The following is a 25,802-nucleotide window of genomic DNA, read 5'->3' as shown; positions in this document are numbered from 1 at the left end:
CGGGCGCATGCGCACACACACACACATATAGATGTATTGTCGTTTTACCCTTTTCAGTGCTTTTAGGGGAAACTTCTCTCTCTTTTAACAAACTAGTTGTAGACCCTCAAGCAAAAGATAATAGACATGGAGGGGCACCTGGGTGGCTCAGTGGGTTAAGCCTCTGCCTTCGGCTCAGGTCATGATCCCAGGGTCCTGGGATCGAGCCCCACATCAGGCTGAGGAGAGGACATTGAGCCAAAGACCTGAAGGATGAGAGGTGTTGTCCAGATGGAAGTGGATGAGGAAGAGTGTTGGTGAAAAGGGAACAGTAGCTGTGAAGGGTCTGGAGTAGGAATTGCTTGGTACCTGAAAGGAAGGAGAAAGACTAGCATGGCTGGAATATGATAAGGGAGGAGAGAGGCAACAGGGAAGATGGAGTAAGCCATGCCCAATCATGTAGAACATACTATTGATTGGGAATTCTTCTAAGTGCAATAAGATTTTTACAAACTTTCTGAAAACTGTATGTTTGGGTGTGTGGGTGTGTGTTAAGAACCATTGGTAGGGTAATTCAGTGGTACGGGCTTTGGATTAGGGCATTTTTTTTTTTTTTTAAAGTAGGGAGAACTGGAAAGAAGTTAAGGCTGGGCAGACTGTTTGCAATATTAAACTGCAGGAGTTAGAAAACATTTTCTGTGAAGGGCCTAAGAATAAATATTTTGAGCTTTCAGGGCCGGTCTCTGTCTTAACCACTCAACCTTGCTGTTTTGGTGTGAAAGTACCCATAGGCGATACAGAAAAGAATGAGTATGGCTGTGTTCCAGTAAAACTTTATTCATCAAAAGCAGGTGATGGGCCAGACTTGGCTCTGGGGCCCCAGGGTAACGAAGAACTGGTGAGGATGAACAGAAAGGATGAGCTAAGAAGGAGCTAGGATGAAGCACTGCTAGGCTTTGTGACCACACAGGGGCTTAAATGCAAGTCATCTAGAGATGGGGTTCGAAGTCTCAGAGACAGAATGGTGGTATTATGAGGGGTAGTAGAGCTCTATGGAAGTCTGGACAAAAAGCTGGTTTTAAAAGCAAATGATGCATTTACTTTTGGTTTCTACACAGTTTGTACCAAATTTTCAATTTGGTTTTGGCCAGTGTGGAAACATCCAGAAGTTTGGCAGTCAGAAGTGATATCCAAGGCACGCATAGTTTGTGAACAAACCATGTGTGGGATCCCTTGTCTCTGTTTGAAGACAGGGGTGACTTCTCTGATCTGGCCCACAAGATGGCTATGAAACACTGTCCCCTTTACAGTAGAGGAGCGCTTTCTGGAAGGTGAAGGTTCAGCTAAAATATGCTCTTCTCTCCAAAGGATTTTGAAAGTTTTATTCTCTTTAATAAATGCAGGGATGCATTTATTTTTGGGCGAATGTGGTAAACCATTCATTGTAGGTGCCACGCACGATAAGTGTCACCAGCTAGACTGGCCCACCTGCTTATACTCACCAACCTTTGTCCCGCATTTTCCCTTAAGTTCTTCTTTCCACCTTATCTCATAACTCGGGTGACTGGAACGTGAAACCATCCCTCCAATGATAGGGACTGCCCTGACAAGACCTCCAGCTGGACCCAGGGCATCTGGGTCAGTTTGAACTTAACCCCTGACTTGTGCCTGCACAGATGGACCAGGGAGTGGCCGCTAGTGTGACCAATGACTACCTTTATCTCATTGTAATATTAAAACCTCCACCCAAAGAGGAACACAAGCCTCATTTACATAACAAACAATGTGTGTATAGGCATGCTTCCTTAAGACACATGTGTGACCTCATGCCCCCCTCTACATGCGGTGACAAGGCTTTCCTGTCTAAGTAGTTATTGTAACCCTAAATAAAAGGAATCCATTCACCCTTGCTCAGGGAGTCATGGCTTTGGTGATCTCCGTAGTTCCTGCAAATAAAGTTTACTTTGTGGGACAGCTCTACCTGCTACCGTTTCTGACCCATCAAGGATCAAACTCACACTGGTTCTGTTACAAAAGGTCAGCAGTGCCTCTGGTTCTATGTAGTGAGTAGCCACCACCAGATACCATGTGTGATTTGGACACTTTGTCTCCCCCCAAGAACACTGTCTCCTGGAGTGGATTTCCCAAATTAGGATCTCCCTTAGTTTTAACCTCTTTTTTTTCTTTTTAAAGATTTTATTTATTTATTTGACAGAGATTGATCACAGTAGACAGAGAGGCAGGCAGAGAGAGAGAGAGAGAGGGAAGCAGGCTCCCTGCTGAGCAGGGAGCCCGATGCGGGACTCGATCCCAGGACCCTGAGATCATGACCTGAGCCAAAGGCAGCGGCTTAACCCACTGAGCCACCCAGGTGCCCAGTTTTAACCTCTTTGTGTCTTAAAATATATTACTGTCTATCACACTGACACATTTTTCATTTGTTTATTATTTAAACCCTAGAAAATACATTTGCTTAGTGAAAGATGCAAAGTATGTCTGAAACATATCTTAAAACTAATATAGGAGTAGATGGGAATCAGGGTGTGGTTTTGTATTGGATGGCAGCATGGTTCCTACAGAAGCACTCTGTGCTTTGCATTTTATGGGTAGTTTGGCAAACTGGGGACAATTGTAATCTTTGCTGTAGCCCCAGGATTATAAGAATGAAGAAGGAGCAGGACAAGGTCTGGCTAACATCAGGCCTCTTGTACATCTTAGGATAGCTCTCTAGCTAGAGACTTTGTAAACTCTTGCCCCCACCCACTCCTTTCCTCAAAAGTCTGTTCTTTCTTTTTTTTTTTTTTAAGATTGATTTTATTTATTTATTTATTTATTTATTTATTTATTTTACAGACAGAGGTCATAAGTAGGCAGAGAGGCAGGCAGAGAGAGAGGAGGGGAAGCAGGCTCCCTGCTGAGCAGAGAGCCCGATGTGGGGCTTGATCCCAGGACTCTGGGATCATGACCTGAGCCGAAGGCAGGGGCTTTAACCCACTGAGCCACCCAGGTGCCCCTCAAAAGTCTGTTCTAAATGCTCCCTATATCCTATACTCCAGCTGGAGTGGCTGATCACAACTGTTACCCTGAGTGGTCATGTCTGAGCCAAGTTATATCTTCCATTTCCTATTCCCTTCTTTTGGGGGGGGTGTCCTCCTCTCCCCACAACCCTGGTCATGTGGTCTAAACAAGGACTGGCATCACTTTACATGTCCCTAGCTCCCTGGACGCAGTGATGGGTGTAGAGATGGCCCTGAGCTTTCCCTTGGGAGTTCTTAAATGGGAGCTGCCCCACTCTGCTGATAGAACCACAGGGAGGCTAATTTGCCAAGATGGTGCCGTGTCCACAGCTGGGCGATGGAGCTTGTATGCAGACAGAGAGGATAAGGAGCACCCTGGGAGAGTAGCACAAAGGCGAGGTGGGGAAAGCCCAGGGGATGTGCATGTTTCCATTTTCTTCTGAGGTCTTTAGGGCTGCGCTCCCTGTCCTGCTCAAAGCTCAGGAGATAAGATTTTTCTTTGATTCTGTGAGCTACCCTCTGAGCTATGATGCATAGCATCATAACAGAGCATTCTTCTGCAGTCATACCATCTAAGAGAGTAGTCTCTTCATTTGCTCTGAATGGATGAGTGGAGGGACCACCGTCATGTAGTTTATCCGAATTAGTCTGAAGACATTCAGAATTTTAGACAAGGGCTGTCCCTGAGGGCATAGGTCACTGGAACACTTGGGGCCCATCTCGGGATGAGAAATCAGACGTTGTCGTCTGACGATCGCTAGCGAAGGATGAATAAATGGAGGGAAACATCTGGAGTCTTGTCTACCTTTAGTTCTGGCTTTGTGCTGGGAAGGAGACCCATTTGATTCTCTTGGTTCTCCTTCTAGAGGACCCAGGCCATTGGTCCATTTTTACTCTTCACTACTAGACATGCCAGCTATTAAACCTTCCTTTTGTTGCCTCCCTCTTAGAACAGAGTGCCCCTCCTCCCCTCACTTTTCCACCTACTGAAATCCTACATAGATTTCAAGCCTTATTGACGATGTCACCCCTTCCTTGCCTATCATATTGATCCCAATTAAAATTAACCTCTGCTTCTTGAATTCACAATAGGGATTTTCTAGTTCCCTTAACATTCGTGTCTTACTTCTTCCAGTAGTCACAGGTACACTGCTCTTATTTTCATGCTAGCTGGTAAAACATTAGGTCAGGAGGTTGGCCTATATAATTTCTAGGCCCTTGTAATAATTCTGTAACTTCTGTAATTCTATAACTTATATGAACTTCACAAACTTAGGGTGAAGATAAAGGCATGTCTTCTAATTATTTTAATGATTATCCTAATACCTTTTATTCCTCTTTATTTTTCCAGGTTTATTGGGATATAACTGACATATACTATCATGTGTGTTTAAGATGTAGAACACATTGATTTGATACACTTCTGTATTGTGAAATGGTTACCTCTGGAACATTAGTCAACACCTCCATCTCCTCCTAGAAATACCATTTCTTCTTTGTAATAAGAACATTTAATATTTTCTCCCTTAGTTATGTATAACACTAATCCCCACAGTGTACATTAGGTCCCTTATGGTCAAAATGTTTGTTATGTCTTTCTTCCTGGAGATTTCCCCTCTTCCTGAAATACCCAATAAGTAGGGAGGCTACTTGCAATAGAAATTTCTGCCATGAGAGTATCTGCGTGTAGTTATTGAACACTTGAAATGTGACTAGCTCAAACTAAAAACTGAACTTTTAGTTTTATTTAATTGTCACTAATTTAGATGCAAATTTAAGTAGCCATATGTGACTAGCGGCTATCATATTGGATAGCACAGCCATAATGCTTGCTCCAGACTTTGTAACCAAGTGGAGTATCACTGGACTCAGTAACCATAGTGGTTGATGCTTCCCATCACCAAATTATGTTGCTTCTCAAAATTCAGGGTTGCACTGCCTTCTGGTTACTTGCTGTGAAGGGAGAGGTGATTGAACCCTGCTTTTCCTCCTGCAAGTCTTGGGGATATGATCCTACTCCCTCAGGCTAACCATAGTCACACTGCTTGCAGTTGGACTCCAAGATGTATTCTTATTCACGTTTCTGCACAAAAGTACCACCCAGGACTCTGGCAGCAGCCAACTTAGAATCAGGGGTGACTCTTTTGTTCATCATCTCATGGACCCAGAATTAATGACCCTTCTTTGTCTAGGTATCCATCACTTGGAGGCAGATAGCTTTTCTTTTTGAATCCTCAGAAGCACAAAGGAATTGCCTTTGGATTTCTCCCAAAACAGACTGCTAGACAAGGGTTCAACTCCGAGGAGTTTATTTTAGGAGGCAATGAGGAGATACTGGCAAGCCGGTTGAGAAGTGAAATGAGGAGGTAAAGGAAGCCACTGAAGAACACATATCAGGTATCCTGGGCAACTGAAGCTCAACCCTCCTGGAGAACGATAGAAGGTAGTAAGTATAGAATATGCTTCAGAGTTATTTCTGCTGAGAGGCCAATAACAGTCAGTCTGTCCACCCAGTCCTCATTGGTCATTGGCTGAGCACTTCTCCTGGAGGCATTACTTCCCTAGCAGACTCGCTCACCCCCAGAGAAGAAAGATATTAGGCAGAGTTAGAATCATTTGCAGTAAGAAGTCCCTGGATTGTAGAGGTGAGTGAGGGAGTAACAATGCATGGTCCAGGGCCCTGGATGAGGGAGTACTCAGGCTTCTTTTTATAAGATTGACTGCCTTAACGGGTGCTGGAGTGCTCACACCTCCCCATCTAGGGACAACACCCCCCAGAAATTTCTCACAAGAGAAGTAGAATCCACTACGATTATAAAAGCTGGGTAGGGGCTTCATCTCTGATAAGCTACCCCATTCCAACTTGGTTTGTCTGTTAGATGGTATACTCACCATTTAATGCACTAAAAACACCAAATAAAACTGGTATGTGGTCTGAAAAGCACAATGAAAAATTAATTTGAGGGGCGCCTAGGTGACTTAGTGGGTTAAAGCCTCTGCCTTCAGCTCATGTCATGATCTCGGGATCCTGGGATCGAGCCCCACATCGGGCTCTCTGCTCTTCAGGGAGCCTGCTTCCTCCTCTCTCTGCCTGCCTTTCTGCCTACTTGTGATCTCTGACTGTAAGTAAATAAATAAAATCTTAAAAAAAAAGAAAATTAATTTGAAACCACCTCCATGGGTTCTAACAGTAGCACTAGCTTTGTATACAGGAGAGTGGTTTAGAATTTGAAGATATCTTATGATTTCAGATTTTAAATGTACACATTTTCATAAATTCCTGCCTTCCCCAGTTTCAGTAGGAATGAGCAGTATTGCGTTGGCAGAAGGTGAAAGGGATATATGGGGTCCCATGTGCACTGAGTGAAAAAGCAATTTTTCAAAGATAAATCTGCTCTTAAATCCAGTCAGGTGGAATTTAGTGATAGGAGAGCCACTCTAGAGGTGACTTGGTATTCCTTCATGGTAAAGTCTTTTGGCTTTGTTTAAAATGGATAATTTTAGAAAGCTCCATGGTGACAATATCTTCTATCACTACTTCCTGGGCCTGAAGTAAAAGGCTTTTTGACTTTACATTTAATCACAATTTTAATTTGGCCCATAAGCAAAGATTTACAATCTCTCCAGATATGCAGGGTATCAATAATAGAGGCGCCGCTGGGCAGTCCGCTGCTTGTCATTGAATATTCAGTGTGTGATACGTAGATTTATCTTGTAACTATCACTGCTTATAGCCTTGTAAATTCAGAGATGCATCATCTACAGTTGAGCTTTGAAAATAGAGCAAATGAAGGAAGAATGGATTTTTTAAATGAAAAGATCAAAAAGGATAATTAATATTTCTTAACCTTAATTAACTTTTCCACTGCACATTGATTTTTGATGCTACTTGGGGTGTAAGGTGTGATTTTTGCTTTCATAGACGAATCAGACAATCTGGTCACAAACTCGGATGTTAAAAAGGTTATGCGAACATCTTGTTTGGCTTGAGAAATTAGTCATTAAGTCCCTCAATTAGTTCTGTGCTTATTCTGGGGAAATTGCATTACACAAGTGAATAAGCTTTTAGAATAAGAAACAAGTCATAATAAGCGTGTTGGGTTGGAGCCCACAGGAGAGAGATGTGTGAAGTGGTGGCTTTGGGGGGAAAGAGGAACCCTGCCTTGAAGAGCATGGAATAAACCCTGTGCATTTGCAAGCGTGATAGGTTTTAGCAGATCACCTGGCATGGTAGATTGGTCAGGGCATCTGTGCTGGCAGACACTGATTCTTGAGGCCAGCCAGAATTACCTCCACAAATGTACCCACTGACCCAACAGAGGTGAGCCACATGCACAAACCAAGCAAGAAGGACTTGCCCAGGACCATCCACTTTGGACCATGCCCCACTTTCCCTTCGGCCTCATTGTTCCATCCTAAAACAAACACCAGCTCCAAGACTCTAAGACTTTAATTCCTACTTCTGAGCAGCGCTCAGATTTAGCTCACTTACCCCGATTTCTAAAATGTCAACTCTTTCTCTCCTTTTCTCCTCCTTGCTCTATCTAGAGACTCCCTGCACCAGCTCGAAACTCCCTGTTCTGTTCCCTATTCTGGTGACTGAGCAAATCCCCAGCTGGATTACCTCCTGACCTCTTTGGGGATGAGGTAGGATTTGTGGGGAGAAAGGGAAGGAGGGAGGCAAATGATAAGCTCCAGGATGATGACTAGAACTTCACATTCTTTTTTTTTTTTTTTTTTTAAGATTTTTATTTATTTATTTGTCAGACAGAGATCACAAGTAGGCAGAGAGGCTGGCAGAGAGAGAGGAGGCAGCAGGCTCCCCACTGAGCAGAGAGCCCAATGCAGGGCTCTATCCCAGGATTCTGGGATCATGACCCGAGTGGAAGGCAGAGGCTTTGACCCACTGAGCCACCCAGGTGCCCCAGAACTTCACATTCTGCATGTGCTGCAGAGTCTGCTGGAATCAGAGAGGCAAAGTGGGACCCAGTATGAGAATCTCGGAGAGGTGGCCAAGAGCAAGAGACCCAATTCTAATTTACCGGCAGGGATTGAATTTGACGTCTAAATTAGGACGTACTATATTATGCAGGAATAACACACAGCCCCAAATCAGGGTTTGAACAGAATTTGTCTTAGACGAAGTATCCGGGTGGCCTGGCGTAATGACCTGCTCCACACAGCCTCTCAGGAACCCCAGCCAACCAAGGCTTCACTCTTTCAGTCTGGGTCCTGTAAACGTTGTGCTCCGCAGCAGGAGAAATTAGGCCCAAGAATTGTGCATCGCCTTTCTCTGCCTCAGGGCAAAAGTGATGGATGTCACTAGAACTAGTGAACAAGTCAGATGGCCCTGTAATGTTAAGGAAGTCAGGAACTGTAGAAGAGTTAAGTATCATATTTGGTGAGAATTCTAGCTCAGTTACCACGAGATCCATGGGTAAGAATCCCACAGAAGGAGTGGTGGAGGGGGCTGCTGCTGAAGAACAGGCCAGAAGTTCGGGTTGGGGGGCGGGTTGTGCAAAGGAACCCATCCAAAGGAGAGGTAGAGGAAGGCAACAGGAGAGCCTCGTTTGGGGGGAAGACATCTGGTAGATGCAGCTGGCTGGTCCTCAGGCTGAGTGTTAGGCTGGCCTGGGGCAGGCAGGGACTGACATGCAGGCTCTGAAAGTTACTTCTAAAATTCAGTATTTCGTGCAATTACAGAGGGAGTGTAATAAGTGCCTCTTGACTGTAGAGAACGCATGTGGCTTTCAAAGCCACGTGCATTGCTTGTCTGACATTTTGAACTAGCCAAGCATTATCTCAGGAGGAAATGGGTCGTCTCCTGGGAATCTCGTGGTTGAGGGAGTCACCTGTCCTTCTGCGTCCTATGTTTCGCCTATAAAATAGAGCTAAGTTTTGATAAATTTTTGCTACCACTTTTACACTAGTACTTTATGGGCATGACCTTGTGTAATCTTCTCTATAACCCTAGAGGATTGTGACAAGCAAGCCCACTTTACAGGTGAGGCTACTTTCAGGGAGGTTAAAGTCGGAGAGCTAGTAAGCGGCAGAGCTGGAATTCGAATCTAGGTCTCCTCTGACTCCAGGGCCTCCTAGCTGATGGTTGGAATTAATTAGACTATAGGACATCTGGCATTAACTATGAGCTCAGTAATGTTGATTTCTTCCTCTTCTTTTCTCTTCTCCATTCTCCTTCTCATCCCTGGGACTCCAGGCAAAGGACTCTTCACTTGTTGGGGTTTTCTCTTTTGCCAAGAGCCAGAGAAACACTGACACTGTGGTTTCAGCGACAGAGCTGGCTAGGGGAGGGAGAGCTGGGGGTCTGGAGCGCGGCCCACAGGCTCTTGCTTCTGTTCCTTTGTCTGCTTGGGCACTGGGAGAGGTGGGCGAATGAGGGGGCCAGAAAGAGTCCTCTGCCTATTTACCTCCCTTCTCCCTTGCCCCTCCCCTCTCCCCTTTTGCAATATTTCTGTCCTTAGTGCTCGTTCAGTTTGTTTACGGGCTGGAGAAAGTGATTCACTCGGTAATAGAAACATTTCTCTTTTTGAAGCGAAGGAAGCTCTACCAATTCCAGCTCTTCTCAGAAATGAAGTCGTTTTGACATTCTCAAAAATATGTGACTCCATCAACCAGATTCTGGGTCCTTTCCTGGAAAACCAGGTTCCTAGGACAGTGGGGTTCAAGGTCAAGGGCTGGAGGTAGGAGGATGTGGCTCGACATCTTAAAAACAAGATTCTCTCTGTGCTTTTTTAAACTTAGAGGAAAACAGGGATGCCTCTTTATGGAACCCAGCATGGAGCCTGAGGATATGTCTTTTCTTTTATCTCATTCTATAAATAAACTGGATGACTGCCAGGGATAAAGTAATGTGGGCACGGCTCTTAGTGTCTACTACAGTGAATTACTCCAAAAACCCTGGGATGCCACTTGGTACAAGTTTCAGGGTCTTAAAGGCTATTTGGAGTCTTCATGCGTGGGAAGCTTAATACTTTGTCTTTTTTCTCTAGTTTTCACTTAAAAAAAAAAACCCAACAGACTCGCAGAATAATTTAGAATCTCTCTGTAATCAAATGCTAACAAACACCCACCTCAGCAAGAGGTCCTGCTGATTTGCTTATTGCTTGTGGTGTGCTGGGCAATCGGCTGTTTTCCTGGTAATGTAAAAAACAGTGATGATTCACTACCACTAGTTCAACAAGACCAAATTATTTTTTTTCTTATTTTATTTAAGTTCATTTAATTAACATATAGTGTATTATTAGTTTCAGAGGTAGAGTTCAGTGATTCAACAGTTGCATATAATACCCTGAGCTCATTACATCACGCACCCTCCCTCATGCCCACCACCCCATCCCCCCACCCAACCCACTCCAGGAACCCTCAGTTTGTTCCCAATAGTTAAGCATCTTTTTAAGGTTTATCTCTCTTTCTGATTTTGTCTTATTTTCCCCTCCCTTCCCCTATGATCCTCTATTTTGTTTCTTAAATTCCAGATATGAGTGAAATCATATGATAATTATCTTTCTCTGATTAATTTATTTCTCTCAGCATGATACCCTCTAGTTCCATTCATGTCATTGGAAATAGTAAGATTTTATTTTTTTGATGTCTGAGTAATATTCTATTGTATATATATGCCATATCTTCTTCATTCATCTGCCAATGGGCATCTGGGCTCTGTCCATAGCTCGGCTATGGCGGACATTGCTGCTATAAACATTGAGATGCAGGTGTCCCTTTGGATCACTATGTTTGTATCCTTTGTATAAATACCTAGTAGTGCAATTGCTGGGTCTTAGGGTAGTTCTATTCTTAACTTTTTGAGGAACCTCCATACTCTTTCCAGAGCGGTTGCCCAGTTTGCATTCCCACCAGTAGCTTAAGAGGGTTCCCCTTTCTCTGCATTCTCACCAGCATCTGTCATTTCCTGACTTGTTAATTTTAGCCATGCTGACTGGTATGACGTGGTATCACTTTGTGGATTTTGATTTGTATTTCCCTGATGCCGAGTGATGTGGGGCATTTTTCATGTGTCTCTTGGCCATTTGTACCTCTTCTTTGAAGAAATGTCTTTTCATGTCTTCTGTCCATTTCTTGACTGGATTATTTGTTTTTTTGGGTGTTGATTTTGATAAGTTCTTGGTAGATTTTGGATACTAGTCCTTTATCTGATAAGACCTTTGCAGATATCTCCTCCCATTCTGTCGGTTGTCTTTTGGTTTTGTCAACAGTTTCCTTTGCTGTGCAAAAAGCTTTTTATCTTGATGAAGTCTTAATAGTTCATTTTTGCCTTTGTTTCCCTTCGTTTTGCAGACAAGATATATCTAGCAAGAAGCTGCTACAGCTGAGATCACAGAGGTTGTTGCCTGTGTTCTCCTGTAGGATTTTGATGGGTTCCTATCTCACATTTAGGTCTTTCATCCATTTTGAGTTTATTTTTGTGTATGGCATAAGAAAATGGTCCAGTTTCATTCTTCTACATGTGGCTGTCCAATTTTCCCAACACCATTTGTGGAAGAGACTGTCTTTTTTCCATTGGATATTCTTTCCTGCTTTGTCAGAGATTAGTTGACCATAAAATTGAGGGTCCATTTCTTTGCTCTCTATTCTGGGTTCTGTTAATCTACGTGTCTGTGTTTGTACTAGTACTGTACTATCTTGTTGATTATAGCTTTATAATATAACTTGGAATCCACCAACTTTGGTTAGTCAGGGTCTTTTCTGGTTCCATACAAATATTAGGATTCCTTGTTTCAGCTCTGTCAAAAATATTGATGGTATTTTGATGGGGATTGCATTGAATGTGGAGATTGCTTTGGGTAGCATAGATGTTTTAGCAATATTTGTTCTTCTAACCCAAAAAAATGTCTTTACTTTTTTTGTGTGTCTTCCTCCATTTCTTTCATGAGTATTCTATAGTTTCCAGAGAATAGATCCTTCATTTGTGGTTAGGTTTATTCCTAGGTGTCGTATGATTTTTGGTGCAATTGTAAATGGGATTGATTCCTTAATTTCTCTTTCTTCTGCAGCAAGATCAAATTCTTAGTTAAAAGTGTAAATTCTGCACTGCTGACATAACTCAGTGACTGAGGTATAGCCCTAGGAAATGCCTGCCTGCAGGCAGAAAAACAACCAATTTGTTAGTTTTTAGAATTTGGGCCTCAAAGATAGTTTTGTAGTCTCCTATCTTTTCTGTTCATGCAAATTGCTATTGAGGGTGCGGAGGTCTCAAATCAGGATGGCAAGACTTTGACCATGGGGCACTGTGTCTTTGAAGAGAGGACATGCTGCATCTCCCAGGCAGCTTAAGGATTTAGAAAATCATTCTCTTCTGTCTGATTTTTATATGATGGGGTGGGGCCATGTAGAAATTATGTCTTTATTTGGGGAATAGGCTAATCTGATAAATCAACAGAAGACCACAGGGGAGCTTGTTATGAGAGAACGGAGGAAAAATAAATGAGCTCTGCTGGAATTGGCTCATCTATCAAATTTCTTTTTAACCTTAAAGGAAAATCTTTCCCTCCTTCTTCTGAATGCTTATTCTCCTATTGTCAAAACCATCTACTTGGCAGTGGCCCTTATCACATTCTATTCTTATTGTGAGCGGGATTTTCATGTGTAAGCACCTGCTACCTCAACTAGATGGGGGGTTCCTCAAGCCAAGGGGCTGGGCTTTCCAGTCCTTTGCGCCTTGCATCTTCCAGCTTTGAACTTCCTCCATAATGATGCATAATGAGCCAATCATTATTATGAATTATGCATTATTGTTATGAATTATGATGATCATTATTATGACTCATTATTCATACTTGTTAAAAATTCCATCAAAGTTAAAAGTACACAACCTGCTCTCTTTCCCCTGAATTTGTGTAGAGTCAAGACAAGTTTATTTTGACTCAGGACCCAAAGCTCCTGTGTAGGGAATTTTCTTTATAGAAGGCTTATATTTAGGATGCAATTTATTTAACTCAGTGAGAATTTACTCAGCTTCTATCACATGGAGGTTTATAGACTGTAGAAAAGAGATAAGATAATATCCAAGCACTCAATGGGTTTGTAGTCTAATACATGAATGGCAAACAGATCAATATAAATGTATCTATCTATTGATGGTGACTGCTTGGATTGCTGACAAGTATTATAACATGTGGTCTAGATTCAGTAGGAATGAATGCTGTGATCAGTCAGTAATCGACCATTCATTTAGGAATGGAGCATAGTAGCACAAATGCCATCTCTTTGTAATTTCCAATATGCAGAATGAATTCAAAGTCTAGATAGTAGAAGAAGCTTATATATTTAGTGGAATCCAAGCAGTTAATATCTTAATCAAATTTGGTGCACAGTACCAATAAAATATACAAATTACATGAAATGATTATTTATTAGTCTGCTTCTGCCACCATAACAAAATACCGTAGACCAGATGTCTTAAACAATAGAAATTTATTTTCTCATAGTTGTAGAGGCTAGAAGTCCAAGATAAAGGTCCTGGACATTTCAGTTCTTGTAGAGTTCTTTTTCTGGTTTGTAGGCAGCTGCCTTTTGTATGAACATGACCTCTTCTTTGTGTTTTGGAGAAGAAAGAATGCTAAGGCCCTATGGGATCATGGCATCAACCTTATAACCTCATTTAACTTTAATTATCTCCTCAGAGACCCCATCTCCAAATACAGTTTTCCTCAGCTATCCAAAAGTAGAGTGTTCCTGGGAAACCTTTTGGAAGCTGAAATGACATGAAGCCTGGACTATACCCCACTTTTGGGAAGTTCTCATTATACCACTTTGCTTTTACAAAACACCTGTATTAGTACAATAACTGCTTTTTTTCATAACAGTGGGTATTCTATTTGGATTTTTTTTTCAGCTGGTGAAAACAGGTACTAATGTAGGTCTTTCATAAAAGTGAAGTGGTGTAACGAGAACTTTCCAAAAGTGGGGTGCACCCATAGCTACACTGGGGTTAGGGCTTTGATGTATGAATTTGGGATGGCCCATTCAGTCCATAACAATATGTGATATAAATGAGGTTTATGTCTTATATTTGGAGAAGTGAATATAGACAGGGCAGTGAATGAAGACAGATGTAGACAGGGTTATCATTTTTTTTAAAAAAGCAAGACATAAACATTGATTTCTTAATGTTTTTCACATTAGCTGCATTTATGAATTTTAAACATATCTGATCTTATAGGCTGTTCATTGAAACTCAAGTAATCTACATAACACAACAAAAGATTATATCAAAGATGTCAATAGTTCAAGTTAACAGGCGGTCAGTGGACTTGCAAGTGCACATTTAACAAAAAGTCGTGTACTTTTGTAATCTTAATGGCACCTTAAAATAATAACCAACCATTGAAAAATACTGCCCTCCAAATGTTAACTGCAAACTTTTTGCCTTGGATTAAGTCACCTTTTGTCTAATTACCAGCATGCCTCAGTTTTGTATTGATGTGTGTTTAATAGGCTGAAAAATCACATTTATTTTATTACTATATCCATTACAGTAGAATTAAAGAATGTGGTTTCTTTTTTGGTACACATTTAGTTTTATTGTAACAAAGCAACTTGCACACCTTTAATGTTTAAAACTGAGCATCATCTTTCCTTTCCAGTGAAACAAAAAGAAAATTTAAAAATAAACAGGAACAAAATTACAATAGAGAATGTCAATTCCAAATAAGATCCTGTAAGTTCTGCTGATTCCCCCATCGAGTGGCAGGGCTCAAGTCATCATTAGGAGAGAGTTTTATTTTAAAAAGTGTCATCTTAAACTGCAAGGATGTCCGTTAAACATCACAATTAAACATGCCAAAGGAGTAGCCATGTTGTCAAAATGCCCACTTAACCCACCCAAACATCTCAAACCCACCCTTTGCTGACTTTCTATAACCCCATTTTTTAAAGTTTTTTTTAAATTATTTTTTTTAAACAAGAGAAAGTAGACAGGTCCATGTTGGTAAATGCTAACTGTCCATATTCACATAGAGACACAGTGTAATCTCTGAGCCCAGTATACAGAGAAAGGAGGAAAAAAGCTAGAATTCTATGCACTACTACACAGGGACCTGGTACCCTCCAGCTTCCAGCAGAGCTAAGCGACCAGAAGGTTTTTCTTCTTTCCCACAGAGCACAGTGGTATTGATTCCATAAAGTTTTTGTTTTTGTCGAGACAGGAAGGGAAAAAAATGAATTTGGAACAAAAAGGGGTAGAGATTCTTTTCCCACTGTGTTCTGCTCAAGGTATTTTCCCCCCAAAATAAGCTGAGAACTGTGGTATAAAGGGAGAGAAAAAGGAGACTTCAAAAAACAGGGCGAGTGAGCACAAGTGGAGAAAAGAAAAAGAAAAAGGAAAAAAAAAAGACGGTAACTTGCTGCCAGAGACTGAAGAAAATTTAAAAAGGAAGGTTGGGATCCATCAGTGTTCCATCCGTCATCTTCTCCTTCATCCTGCTCTCCTTCCTCCCCCTCATCATCAGCTTCATCTTCTTCACCTTCACCCTCATCTCCTTCTTCATCAATATCTTCTGATCCTTCATCATCATCATCATCATCATCTTCTTCTTCTCCTCCTTCCCCTTCTTCATCATCCATATGGGGAACCCAGTAGTACTGTAATGGTTTTGGCCAAATATCATCTTTGCTGACATCTCCTAACTCATCTGCGCCTGCATCCTGCATCAGAACGGTCAGTAAACCAGGTGAAGAAGCTCTCTGGTGCCTCATGCTGTCTCTCCCTGCTGGCTTTATTCTGTGTTTGACTTGAACGTTTCATCAAATCCTTTCCAGATTTCCATTTGATTTCAGTGGACTTTGAAGACGGATCACCACTCTCATTCAGAGGAAATTCTTTGGAGAGAACTTTGTTTTCAAAGTAAGGGTTTTCATCAAAATAAAAATCTATTCTGTAACCTGATTTAATATCTTCAAATTCTGTCACTTCAACTCTTGTCAAAGAATGCAGCGCCTCTTCATCCTCCCCAAGCAGTGCAGACACTTGGGGATGGTTGACAAATGTTGTCACCCAAAAACTGGGGATTTGGGCGATTGATTCCGATTTCTTCTGAAAATATGGTTGGTGGAGTTTATTATATTTCTGTTCTACTTTCAAAATCTCCTCACTGGCTTGTTCATTAAGTCTGTCTATTTCATTTTGTACTTCATCAATATGTTTAATTGTTTCTTGCTGTTCTTTTTCTGAGGTCTTGTCGGCTGGGTTACGGTTGGAGTTGAGCTCCTTTTTACTGACTTTGGCTGCCGGCGCCAACTTGGTGCTGCTCCGGGGTCGGGGTGGGGATGGGGTTGGAGGTGGCAGCTGGGGGTGGGAAAGGAGGCAAGAATGTGGTTTCTTAAGGTAACATTTGCTGTCAGTAAATTTTAAATCTGGGTCCAGGCTAGTTTTTGTTTTGTGTATGAGGTCCCCCCCCCCCCCACCACCAGAAGATCCATTTATTGAAGTGACAAGATACTAGAATAAGCTATCATCTCTAAGAAAATAGAACATATATTGGTGTTGGATTTTGACTCCATCCGCTTCTTGCTTATCTACCTATCCATCCAGGGTTTTTCAGAGTAAAAAAAAAAGTTTAAATAACATTATGCTTGATTAGTTAAGTGAAAGCAAACCTGGATTTTAATATAACTCTCAGCTTCAAATGGGTCATAATGCCTTGTCAGTTTTTGTCTTGACACGACCGAACGGCGCACTCACAATGACAATAAGACAGATTCCCTTCATCTTAATCACAAACAGAATCTTCACAAAATGTTTAATGAATTCTTGGATCAGATCTAGAAAATTATAGGGACTATTTTGTTTATCCACAATCCCACCTCAAAATGTTTTCTTTATAATCATTAACATGGGAATAATGCAGTAGCTCAGAGTAGCACAGTAAAGTATGACTGAGTAATGATTGGGATGGACATGTGAAAAAGATCTGACAATTCCAGGGGCGCCTGGGTGGCTCAGTGGGTTAAAGCCTCTGCCTTTGGCTCGGATCATGATCCCAGGGTCCTGGGATGGAGCCCCACATCGGGCTCTCTGCTCAGCAGGGAGTCTGCTTCCTCCCCTCTCTCTCTGCCGGCCTCTCTGCCTACTTGTGATTTCTATTTGTCAAATAAATAAATAAAATATTTTTAAAAAAATCTGACAATTCTGTAAATAGGGAAGCATACCACTTAAATAAAAACTAAGTGTGGGTGCCCCTAGGTGGCTCAGATGGTTAAGTGTTTGATTTCAGCTCAGGTCATGATCTCAGGTCCTGGGATCAAGCTGTGCGTAGGGCTCCGTGCTCAGTGGGGAATCTGCTTCTCTCTCTCCCTCTTCCCCCCTCATGCTCTCTTTCTCTCTCTCTCAAATACATAAATTTTAAAATAAAATAAAAATTTAGTTTGGAAAGATCTTTTCATTCTTTTGAGACACAGTATAACAGGTAGAATTATAACCAGATTCTCAATCTCATTGACGTTTGTTATTATGGTATTTTCCAATTAAAATTTATACCCCCTATATATTAGGAAAAAATATATAAAAATCATGCATAATTCCACCACTCAATGTTCATTCAATTCATATATTAATATGGAGATATCTACCATGAACAATTTATGTACATCTTTCCTATTTTCAAAATTGGAATTGTATGGCATAATTTTAGAAAGCTGTATTTGCTTAATAATCTATTATAAACATTTTCTTATTATTACATTTTAATTAAATACAACTCTATCATATGGATATATCATAATTTATTTATCTAGTACCCTTATTGCTGGGCATTTAAGTTATTTGCAATTTTCTGTTATTTCAATTAACATTGCCTCAAACATCAGCTCATAAAATTTGATTGTATGTAAGTTATTTTTCTTGTGAGAAATTCCTGAAAATGGAAGTTTTGGGTTAAAGACTATGAATATTTATATGGATCTCAAGAACTGTGGGTTTTCAGAAAGACGTACCATGTACCATTTTACATTCCTATTGGTAACCTGAAAACACTCCTTTCTCCATACTTTTGCTAACACAGTGTTATAGGTTTTGTTTTCTGTTTGTCAATTTGACAGGCAATGGGCATGATGTATCATCCTTCTGTACTTATAGACTTACCTCTGGGCTTAGATCAGAAAATAGAATATGGAAATGGAGAAGGAAGACTTAGCAATTTGGCTCTAAAGACACATTTTAGATTGATATCTTTTCATTAGTCCATTCGACAAATGTCTTTGAGTGCCTCTTCAAACAAGGAAAATAAGATGTAAAATTCATATCTGACATCTTAGTAGTAATCCTTAGTTGATGGCGCATTAGTACCACGGCTCACGCCACGATGCTCTCTCGTTCTGTCATTTCCCTCCCTTCATCCAGATCCCCACTCCTTTTCCCTGCTCCTCTGTAAGCACCTATTCGAGGATGTGTAACATAAACAACGGGTATGCTTGCTTCCTTGGAGCATATATAGTGTTATGTGGTTTGGAGAATATGTGTTTTCTAATTTACATAAATTGTATTCATAAATATTGTTATTTTACATTTTCCACTCCAAAACGTTACATTAAAAGCAAATTAAACTCAGTCTTATTGTTGCGAGCATGTTTAGATTTTTCCCTGTAATTGCAGTCAAAGAGTCCATGGTCTCCACCTGAGGTCCCAAGAAGGAAATTGTGCTTGATTCATTATTCTGAGAAGCAAATGCACATTTATGAGTTGTTATTTCTTGAATAAAGGAGATCATGATGAATTATGTGGCTACACGTGTCTATAATGGATCTCTAAGTTTCTAAGATGTCTGCAAGACCTTTTAGGAATGTTTAAATTGGGAGCACCCCCTTACAACATCAGTGTTCCTGGGAAGAGTAGGACTGTTCTGTCCATCCTGAATTTACGCCAGTGGGGCATGTGAAGCATGCCACTGACTTGAGGTGGGGGCAGTTGGAGTCATATTGTGGTTTCTCGTGCCCACCACCATGGGGCACTGCAGCTAGGAACATAAGGTTACCTCACATAGTCTTGTATCTTCAGCATCATTCACAATGTCTGGCACATAGGAGGCATTCAAAAAGCATTTGTTGAGTGGATGAATAAAAAGGAATCACTCTGAGATGAATCTTAGAACAATAAGATAGGGAGACAAAAACCTTTATTGCCCAAGCAGTGAAGGATTTCCAAGGAAACAGCTCATAGTTCATGATACAGAAAATCACCCATGTCTTGTTCTCCTTTCCTTCTTGAGCATGTAGAATACTACACTTCCTAGCTCTTTTGCAACTAGGTAAAACTGTTTGACTCCCTGTAGCTGATGCACTATTCAGGAAACTGGTCTGTGCCATCCCTCTATCCCAGGCGGGTTAGAACTGGTATGTCAGTTCTAAACTCTCTCTCCCCTTTGCTGGCCCCGGAGGTCACGTGTTCCAGATCACTCCGTTACAAGATGGTAAAACATTAAAGAGCATCAGACTCTGGGTCAGCGTAGGGAGAGACCACCTCCCTCCCGCTCTTTGCCAGTCCACACGGGGAGGGGGTTATGTCTGAAGCAGTGTGGCCAGGGAAGCCCTTATGGAGGTATTCAAGTTGTGACCAGAAATCCTGAGGGAGTGAGGTACCTGGAAGAGGAGTATTCTGAGCGGAAGGGGCAGCACGTGCAAAGGCCCAAATGTGGGACCAAGTTCAACATATTAAAGGAAGGGGGACAAAGTGAGTCTAGAGCAGAGTGAATGAAAGGGAAAGTAACAGAGATAAGGCAAGATAGATGACCAGAGGTGGGGAGAACATGTTGGAAGTCCTGATAGGTCATTCTAAGGACTTGGGCTTTCTCTCTGAGTGACGTGGGGGTATTGAAGACTTCTGCACGTTGGGGTGACATGATCTGACTAGTCTGGTTTGAGAATAGACTCAGGGTGGCAAAAGGAGGAGGTGGGCTGTGCAGTTAGGGGGCTGTGGCAGTAATCTAGGCAGGGAGTGATGCTGGCTTGAATTAGGGTGATAGCAGTCGGAGCAGTGCGAAGCAGCCAAATTCTAGGTATATTTTGAAGGTAGAGCCATTAGAATTGCAGATGATTAGAGGAGGGGTATGAGAGAAAAAGTCAAGAAGGAACCTATGGCTTTTGGCCTATGTAGGCGGGAGAATGGAGCTGCCATTTGCTGAAATGGGGGGCCCACAGGGTGCGCGAGACTGAGAGTCTGCCAGGAGCCCGGGTCTGGACCGTCTATGTTTAAGGCAGTCACTGGACACGCAAGTGTGCACGAAGGGAGGTTGTGCCAGGTGAAGCTGGCCAGGCAGCTGGACTGGGGAGGGCGACAAGGATGAGGACTCTTTTCCTAGGAGACTAAGGTCCAGGTTCTCTAAGTGGAGGCTCAAGTACTAAGGGCATTTGGGACCCCAGTCCATGGTGTCTGTTGGGTAGGCTGGCCTGGAACCAAGTTTCCAATCACTGTGATTAAGCTAGGTTTCTACCAGACTAGCCTTTGATCTAGCAGCTAATGCATCTCTATATGACAACCATCCATTTGGCTATCCAAAGGCCAGAAGTTCATTCACACTCTGTGCCTGAAATGTCATCTGAAAGCCCCATTCTCGAAGCTTCTCTGTCCTTGGATCTGGGCTCATTTCCAGGTTTTTAGATCTCAGGGACAGACTCTGAAAGTATATTTTAAGGCAAGGCAGTTCATGCTTATTCCTCCAGAATAAAAGATTCTGTCTCCACATCAGAGTCATGTTTGGTTTCTAAACCTGTTACCATAGCAAGGACTGTGTTCTCCAGCTCTCCCTGGTGGCACTGTTTATATTTCGTAGCGGACAACATGTAAACCTTTTTTTCCACTCACTTGGAACTGCCATTTATTCCAACTGTTTGCTTCATGAAACATTTATACATTGTACACGTGAGCCTTCAACAGGGAACTCTCTTCTTTTTGGAGACATGATAAAGGTAGCATTTGTTTGCTTCCCACTGCCAGTCCTCAACTATGGCTGTCCTGGCACAGCACGTTCCACTCCTCATGGTTGCACATGTGCCGAGACTTGACAGCAGCCTGGCCGTTGCTGGTAAACAATGACTCACGCCATATGCTGTGGTTCTGTCCAAGTGCCATTGCTGGACTCAGGACTCAGTGAATGTTTTGTCCGTGGTTATTTCTGTTTATCTCCCTATTTGTTTACTTTCTTCCTTTGTGGGCTTAATTTTTAAAATTTTTATTGTTTGGTCCTCTTCCTGCTGTTTTGATTTCCTCTGTTCTCTCATTCCTCACTGAGGGGGAAGTGGATGTGTTGTACAGACCCACCAGTCCAGGGGAATTTCTGTGCTTCCCTCAGCGGAAGGAAGGGTTCAACATTGTAGCCTTGACCCTCCCTAAGTCATAGAACTCAGATGCTTGTCTGGGGAACCCTGGGTAAAACAGTAAAGAGAGGCTACATTCAAACAAATCGTAAGGTAGAATGCACTTTGTTGGGGCATTCTTGTGGAGCCCAAACCATGATCGGTCTAGAAACTATGATGGGATTGAGGGAGCCACAAAGGCGGGACTACGGTGTTCCTGGTTCTGGAGAAGAGGACATTTCTGACAGTGGTCCTTCACATGGAGGGAAGTTCACTGTGTATGTGTGTGTTTGTGTGTGTGTGTGTGCATGAGTGTGCCCGCCTGAGAGGCTGAGGCGGGGTGGAACGCAGCCTGTGGTCCCCCATGCACCCTGCTTGTGATGGTTAATTTTGTGTGTCAACTTGCCTGGGTGATTATGCCCAGGTATTTGGCCACACGTTGTTCTAGGTGTGTCTGTGAGGGTGTTTCTCGATGAGACTGACCTTTGAATCAGTAGAGTGAGTAAAGCAGATTGTCCTCCCTAATGTGAGGGACCCTCATCCAATCTGTTGAAGGCCAAAGTGGAGTGAGGGGGAATTTGCTTTGAGCTGGGACAGCGGTCTTCTCTTGCCTTCGGAACTTGGATTCAGACCGAGACACATACCATCAGCTCTCCTGAGTCTGCAGCTTGCCGACCATGGATTTTGGGACCTCCCAGCCTCCATGACTGTATGGGCTAATTCCTTATTTTATATATATGAAGAGTTAAGCACTATTGGACATGCCACTCAAGAGAGGGGAGCCTTTGCTAATTCCTGCATAGTTTTCCAAAGGCTCTGGCAGTTTGGTGGTATGTTGGTGAGCATAGCTGCATCTCAAAGGTTCTGGCAATGGGTATGGAGAGGTGGGAAGGGGGCTGATGAGCGTAATTTGAAAAATTACCCCCACCCCACCCCATCTCCTTGTAGCTCAGATTTGTCTGTGCTGTAAAGCTCCTGGTCTCAGCGTGAGTCTTAGAATATGGGTGATTCTTCCAGAGAAGAATAGAAGCAATGGAAGCAATTAAGGGCTTTCAGTCCTCTGCTACGTTAGTGGTGAACCCTGGGAACGCTGTTGCTTGCTGGAAGGAGATTCAGCAAACTAGGGATGAGTAATATCCATAGAAATTACCCGAGCGTTGCATTTGGTGAGTCAATGTGTAAATTTTCCAAACGTGTTCCTCTCATTGTATTAATACAAAGAAGTACTGCTGATGCTTGTTATCACTGTCATGGTAAAGGTGTGTGAGTAGAGCTGCAGAGGGGACCCTCGGATGTCTCTGTGGTGAGGTGGTGGCTGGGGGGGGGTCTCTCCTCTGGCTGAGTGGCCGTCCTGTTCCTGCACTCTTTCTAGCCTTCCTCACAGGCCTGTGGAACTCTCAGAACATTTGTGCGTTCTTTCTGAGTATTTCATTTTTTTGAAAAAACATAGAACAGTATGATCAGGAGCATTCTCTCCTTCAAGAACAAATAGTAGAGATCCTCTCTGGGGCAGATTTTAATTTTTTACTTTATTTCTTGAGAAAATGGTCATGTTTACTTGGGCTGAATTATATATGTTAGCTTAGTTTTCTCCCTTCACCGTCCAAAGTCTCTTCTCTTCTAATTGCTGTAAAGGCAAGGATCCACACATACACAAATGCACACACACATACACACACACACCCGCACCACACATATATATCTCAGGACTGTTTTGTTCTGTAATTTTCTTCTTTTTCTTTTTTTTTTTTTTTTAAAGATTTTATTCATTTATTTGACAGACAGAGATCACAAGAAGGCAGAGAGGCAGGCAGAGAGAGGAGGAAGCAGGCTCCCTGCTGAGCAGAGAGCCCAGGACGCTGAGATCATGACCTGAGCCGAAGGCAGAGGCTTTAACCCACTGAGCCACCCAGGTGCCCCTGTTCTGTAATTTTCTAAAAAAGCTCTCAAACTACACATACTCTGGGCACCACAATATCACACAGATCCCTGCAATAGAGCCTAAGTGGGAGGTCACGTTTGCAGTCCCATCAAAATAAGAACTGTTGTTGGTGATCATTCACAATGGTGTGGGGGGTGCAGTGTGAGGGGAAGGGTGCAGAGTGGGGCTGGGGCGGGAAGGGAAAGAGTACCAGGGATATTAGGAAGCACTTGAGAGTTCTTTGTGCCTTAGGGAGAAGATGAAAGTCAATGAACTAGACAACCAATGTTTTGTTTTTGTTTTGTTTTTCAGCTGCTACCCAAATTGGTTTCTTGATTTCTTGCAATTTTATGTAACCTTGCCTCTGGGGCATTTAATGCAGATTAAAGCAATGTGGTCACACTTCCGACTCTGGAAAGACCCAGCTCTGAGGAATGGACATTATGTTTATGAGCATGTGAAGAACAGATTCCTAAACCACTTTCTAAAATTTTGTGATCTTCTTATTCAGACATCATCTAGGCAGGCTGGCGAAGGTTCCTAGGCCCAGAGTTTTTTTTGTTTTTTTTTTTTTTTTAAAGATTTTATTTATTTGTCAGAGACAGAGGGAGAGAGAGCGAGCGAGCACAGGCAGACAGAGAGGCAGGCAGAGGCAGAGGGAGAAGCAGGCTCTCTGCCGAGCAAGGAGCCTGATGTGGGACTCGATCCCAGGACCCCAGGATCATGACCTGAGCCGAAGGCAGCTGCCTAACCAACTGAGCCACCCAGGCGTCCCGGCCCAGAGTATTTAAGAGAAAATGCCAGAAGCAGATCTAAGTCAACCCCCAGAATGATCTTTACCTGATGTTACTGCCTACTGAAAACCAAATTCTAGCTCCCAAAGTTGCACGCTGTGGGAACAGTAAGTTTAGGGAACATTCCTTGGCCCCAGTTAGCATGTACCCTCCTCAAGGAAATAGGACATTCAGGAATGCAAGAGTGATAAGCCCCGTTTCCCTGACTCACGCTCTCCTTGGATATGATCAAGGCTTGAATATGTCCAAAGTGGAATTTCCTCTAAGCTAAGGAATTCCTGAATTCCTCTGGTTCACCGAGCTCCCATTTGCCATCGATGTAAGTCGGTGCTTCTCAAATGTTGATGTTCTCATAAATTGCCAAGAAATCATCAAAATGCAGATTCCCATTGGGTAGTTCTGGAGTAGGGATGGGGATTCCCATTGTCCAGCAAGGTCCTAGGCAAACCTGATGCTGCTGGTCCCCAGGCCATTCTATGAATAGTAAGGACCGGGGCTTTACTTCCATTTCTGCTGTTTCTTCTGGTGCCACCACTGTGGCCAGAACGCTACACCCTACGGCTGCCTATCTATGGCTGCAAGAGCCTTTGTGTGTCTGGCCACACTAGCCTGCAGAGAGCCCATCTGGTCAACCTCAGGGGCTTCCAGCTTCCAGTTCTTTTACAAGCCCCCAAAGGATGTATGTCACTTTCAGGTTCCAAGGACCTTGGAATGGGTTTCCCAGAAAGCCCAATTTCTCCACTATCCTGAATGTTCTCCCGAAGACGGTGGTGAGTGTTAAATCACGATGTATAGAAGGTAACGTTAGCCTTAAAATTGTATTCACGGCTTCTCATGGGCATACAAGTGGTACGCAGGAGAACAGGATTCAGAGGATACTCTCAGGCATCCCCAAGACCCAGAAACGAGTGTGTGGATCAGGCTGTTGTCGTGACTCTCACTGCGAAGAGAATAAAAACTGTTCGAAGCAGGCAGGCACAAGGGTCTGTTCCACATGCTGTTGTACTGACTGATGACATCGGAATTAGCCCTGAAACAACCTTCAGACACTTATTTCCAAGGCCTAGCCTCTGGCTAAGTGAGTTAGTGGTCCTGGGGGTGGGGTGTATGGATTATTATAAAGCATGAGCAGTTAGCGGCTGGCAGTGCTGATGAGCAAATATTAAACACCTGCCAGTTATCTGGTCCCAGAGTTACTGAGTGTCTTTTGCATCAGGCATAATACACACAGCTCCTTCCTTCATCCCTCCCCCTGCTCAACGCAGGAATGTAAACAAACTAGAAATAATTGCAAAAGATAAGTGTTATGAAGGAAACAGGTGCAATTAGGAGCAGATCCTTTAGATGACCTGATTAGGGGCGGTGTCTCTGGGCCAGTGATATCAGGCTGTGATTTGAAGGGGTAGGAGTTATCCGGCATCTTCGTGGTGCCCAGGCAGAGAGCGTCCCATGAGAACATTCCCCTGGGAAAGCACATGCTGTATGAACATGGGTAAATGCTACCAGACAAACGAAAGAAATTTTACGATTCCCTTGGAAATTGTTCTGCAATTAGGACTCTTTTCTGTAGGTGGCAAAGGCATCAAGACTCCATTTCTGTCCACTCCAGAGCCTGTTCTCATGCCTTGCTTACTCTACTGCTAACGCCAAAAAATTGGGTCTCACCAAACACACAAGTGAAGACCCCTACACCACTTCTGGAAGTTTGTATGGAAGATTGGGGGCCTGAGAGACACCCGCGGAGTCCTTAAACTCCTCCTGTCTCTT

General features: G+C 42.8%; 1 pseudogene; it reads right to left on the bottom strand.

Annotated features, from left to right (window-relative positions):
• LOC132022368 (protein SET-like) overlaps positions 1–25,455 on the bottom strand; it is a 67,585-nt pseudogene extending 42,130 nt beyond the window's left edge.
• Between the last annotated feature and the right edge of the window lie 347 nt (positions 25,456–25,802).

This window comes from Mustela nigripes, chromosome 7, assembly GCF_022355385.1.
Source record: "Mustela nigripes isolate SB6536 chromosome 7, MUSNIG.SB6536, whole genome shotgun sequence".
Classification (NCBI taxonomy): Eukaryota; Metazoa; Chordata; class Mammalia; order Carnivora; family Mustelidae; genus Mustela; species Mustela nigripes.
Note: the sequence above shows the minus strand (reverse complement) of the source record. Positions and strands in the feature narration are given on the sequence as shown.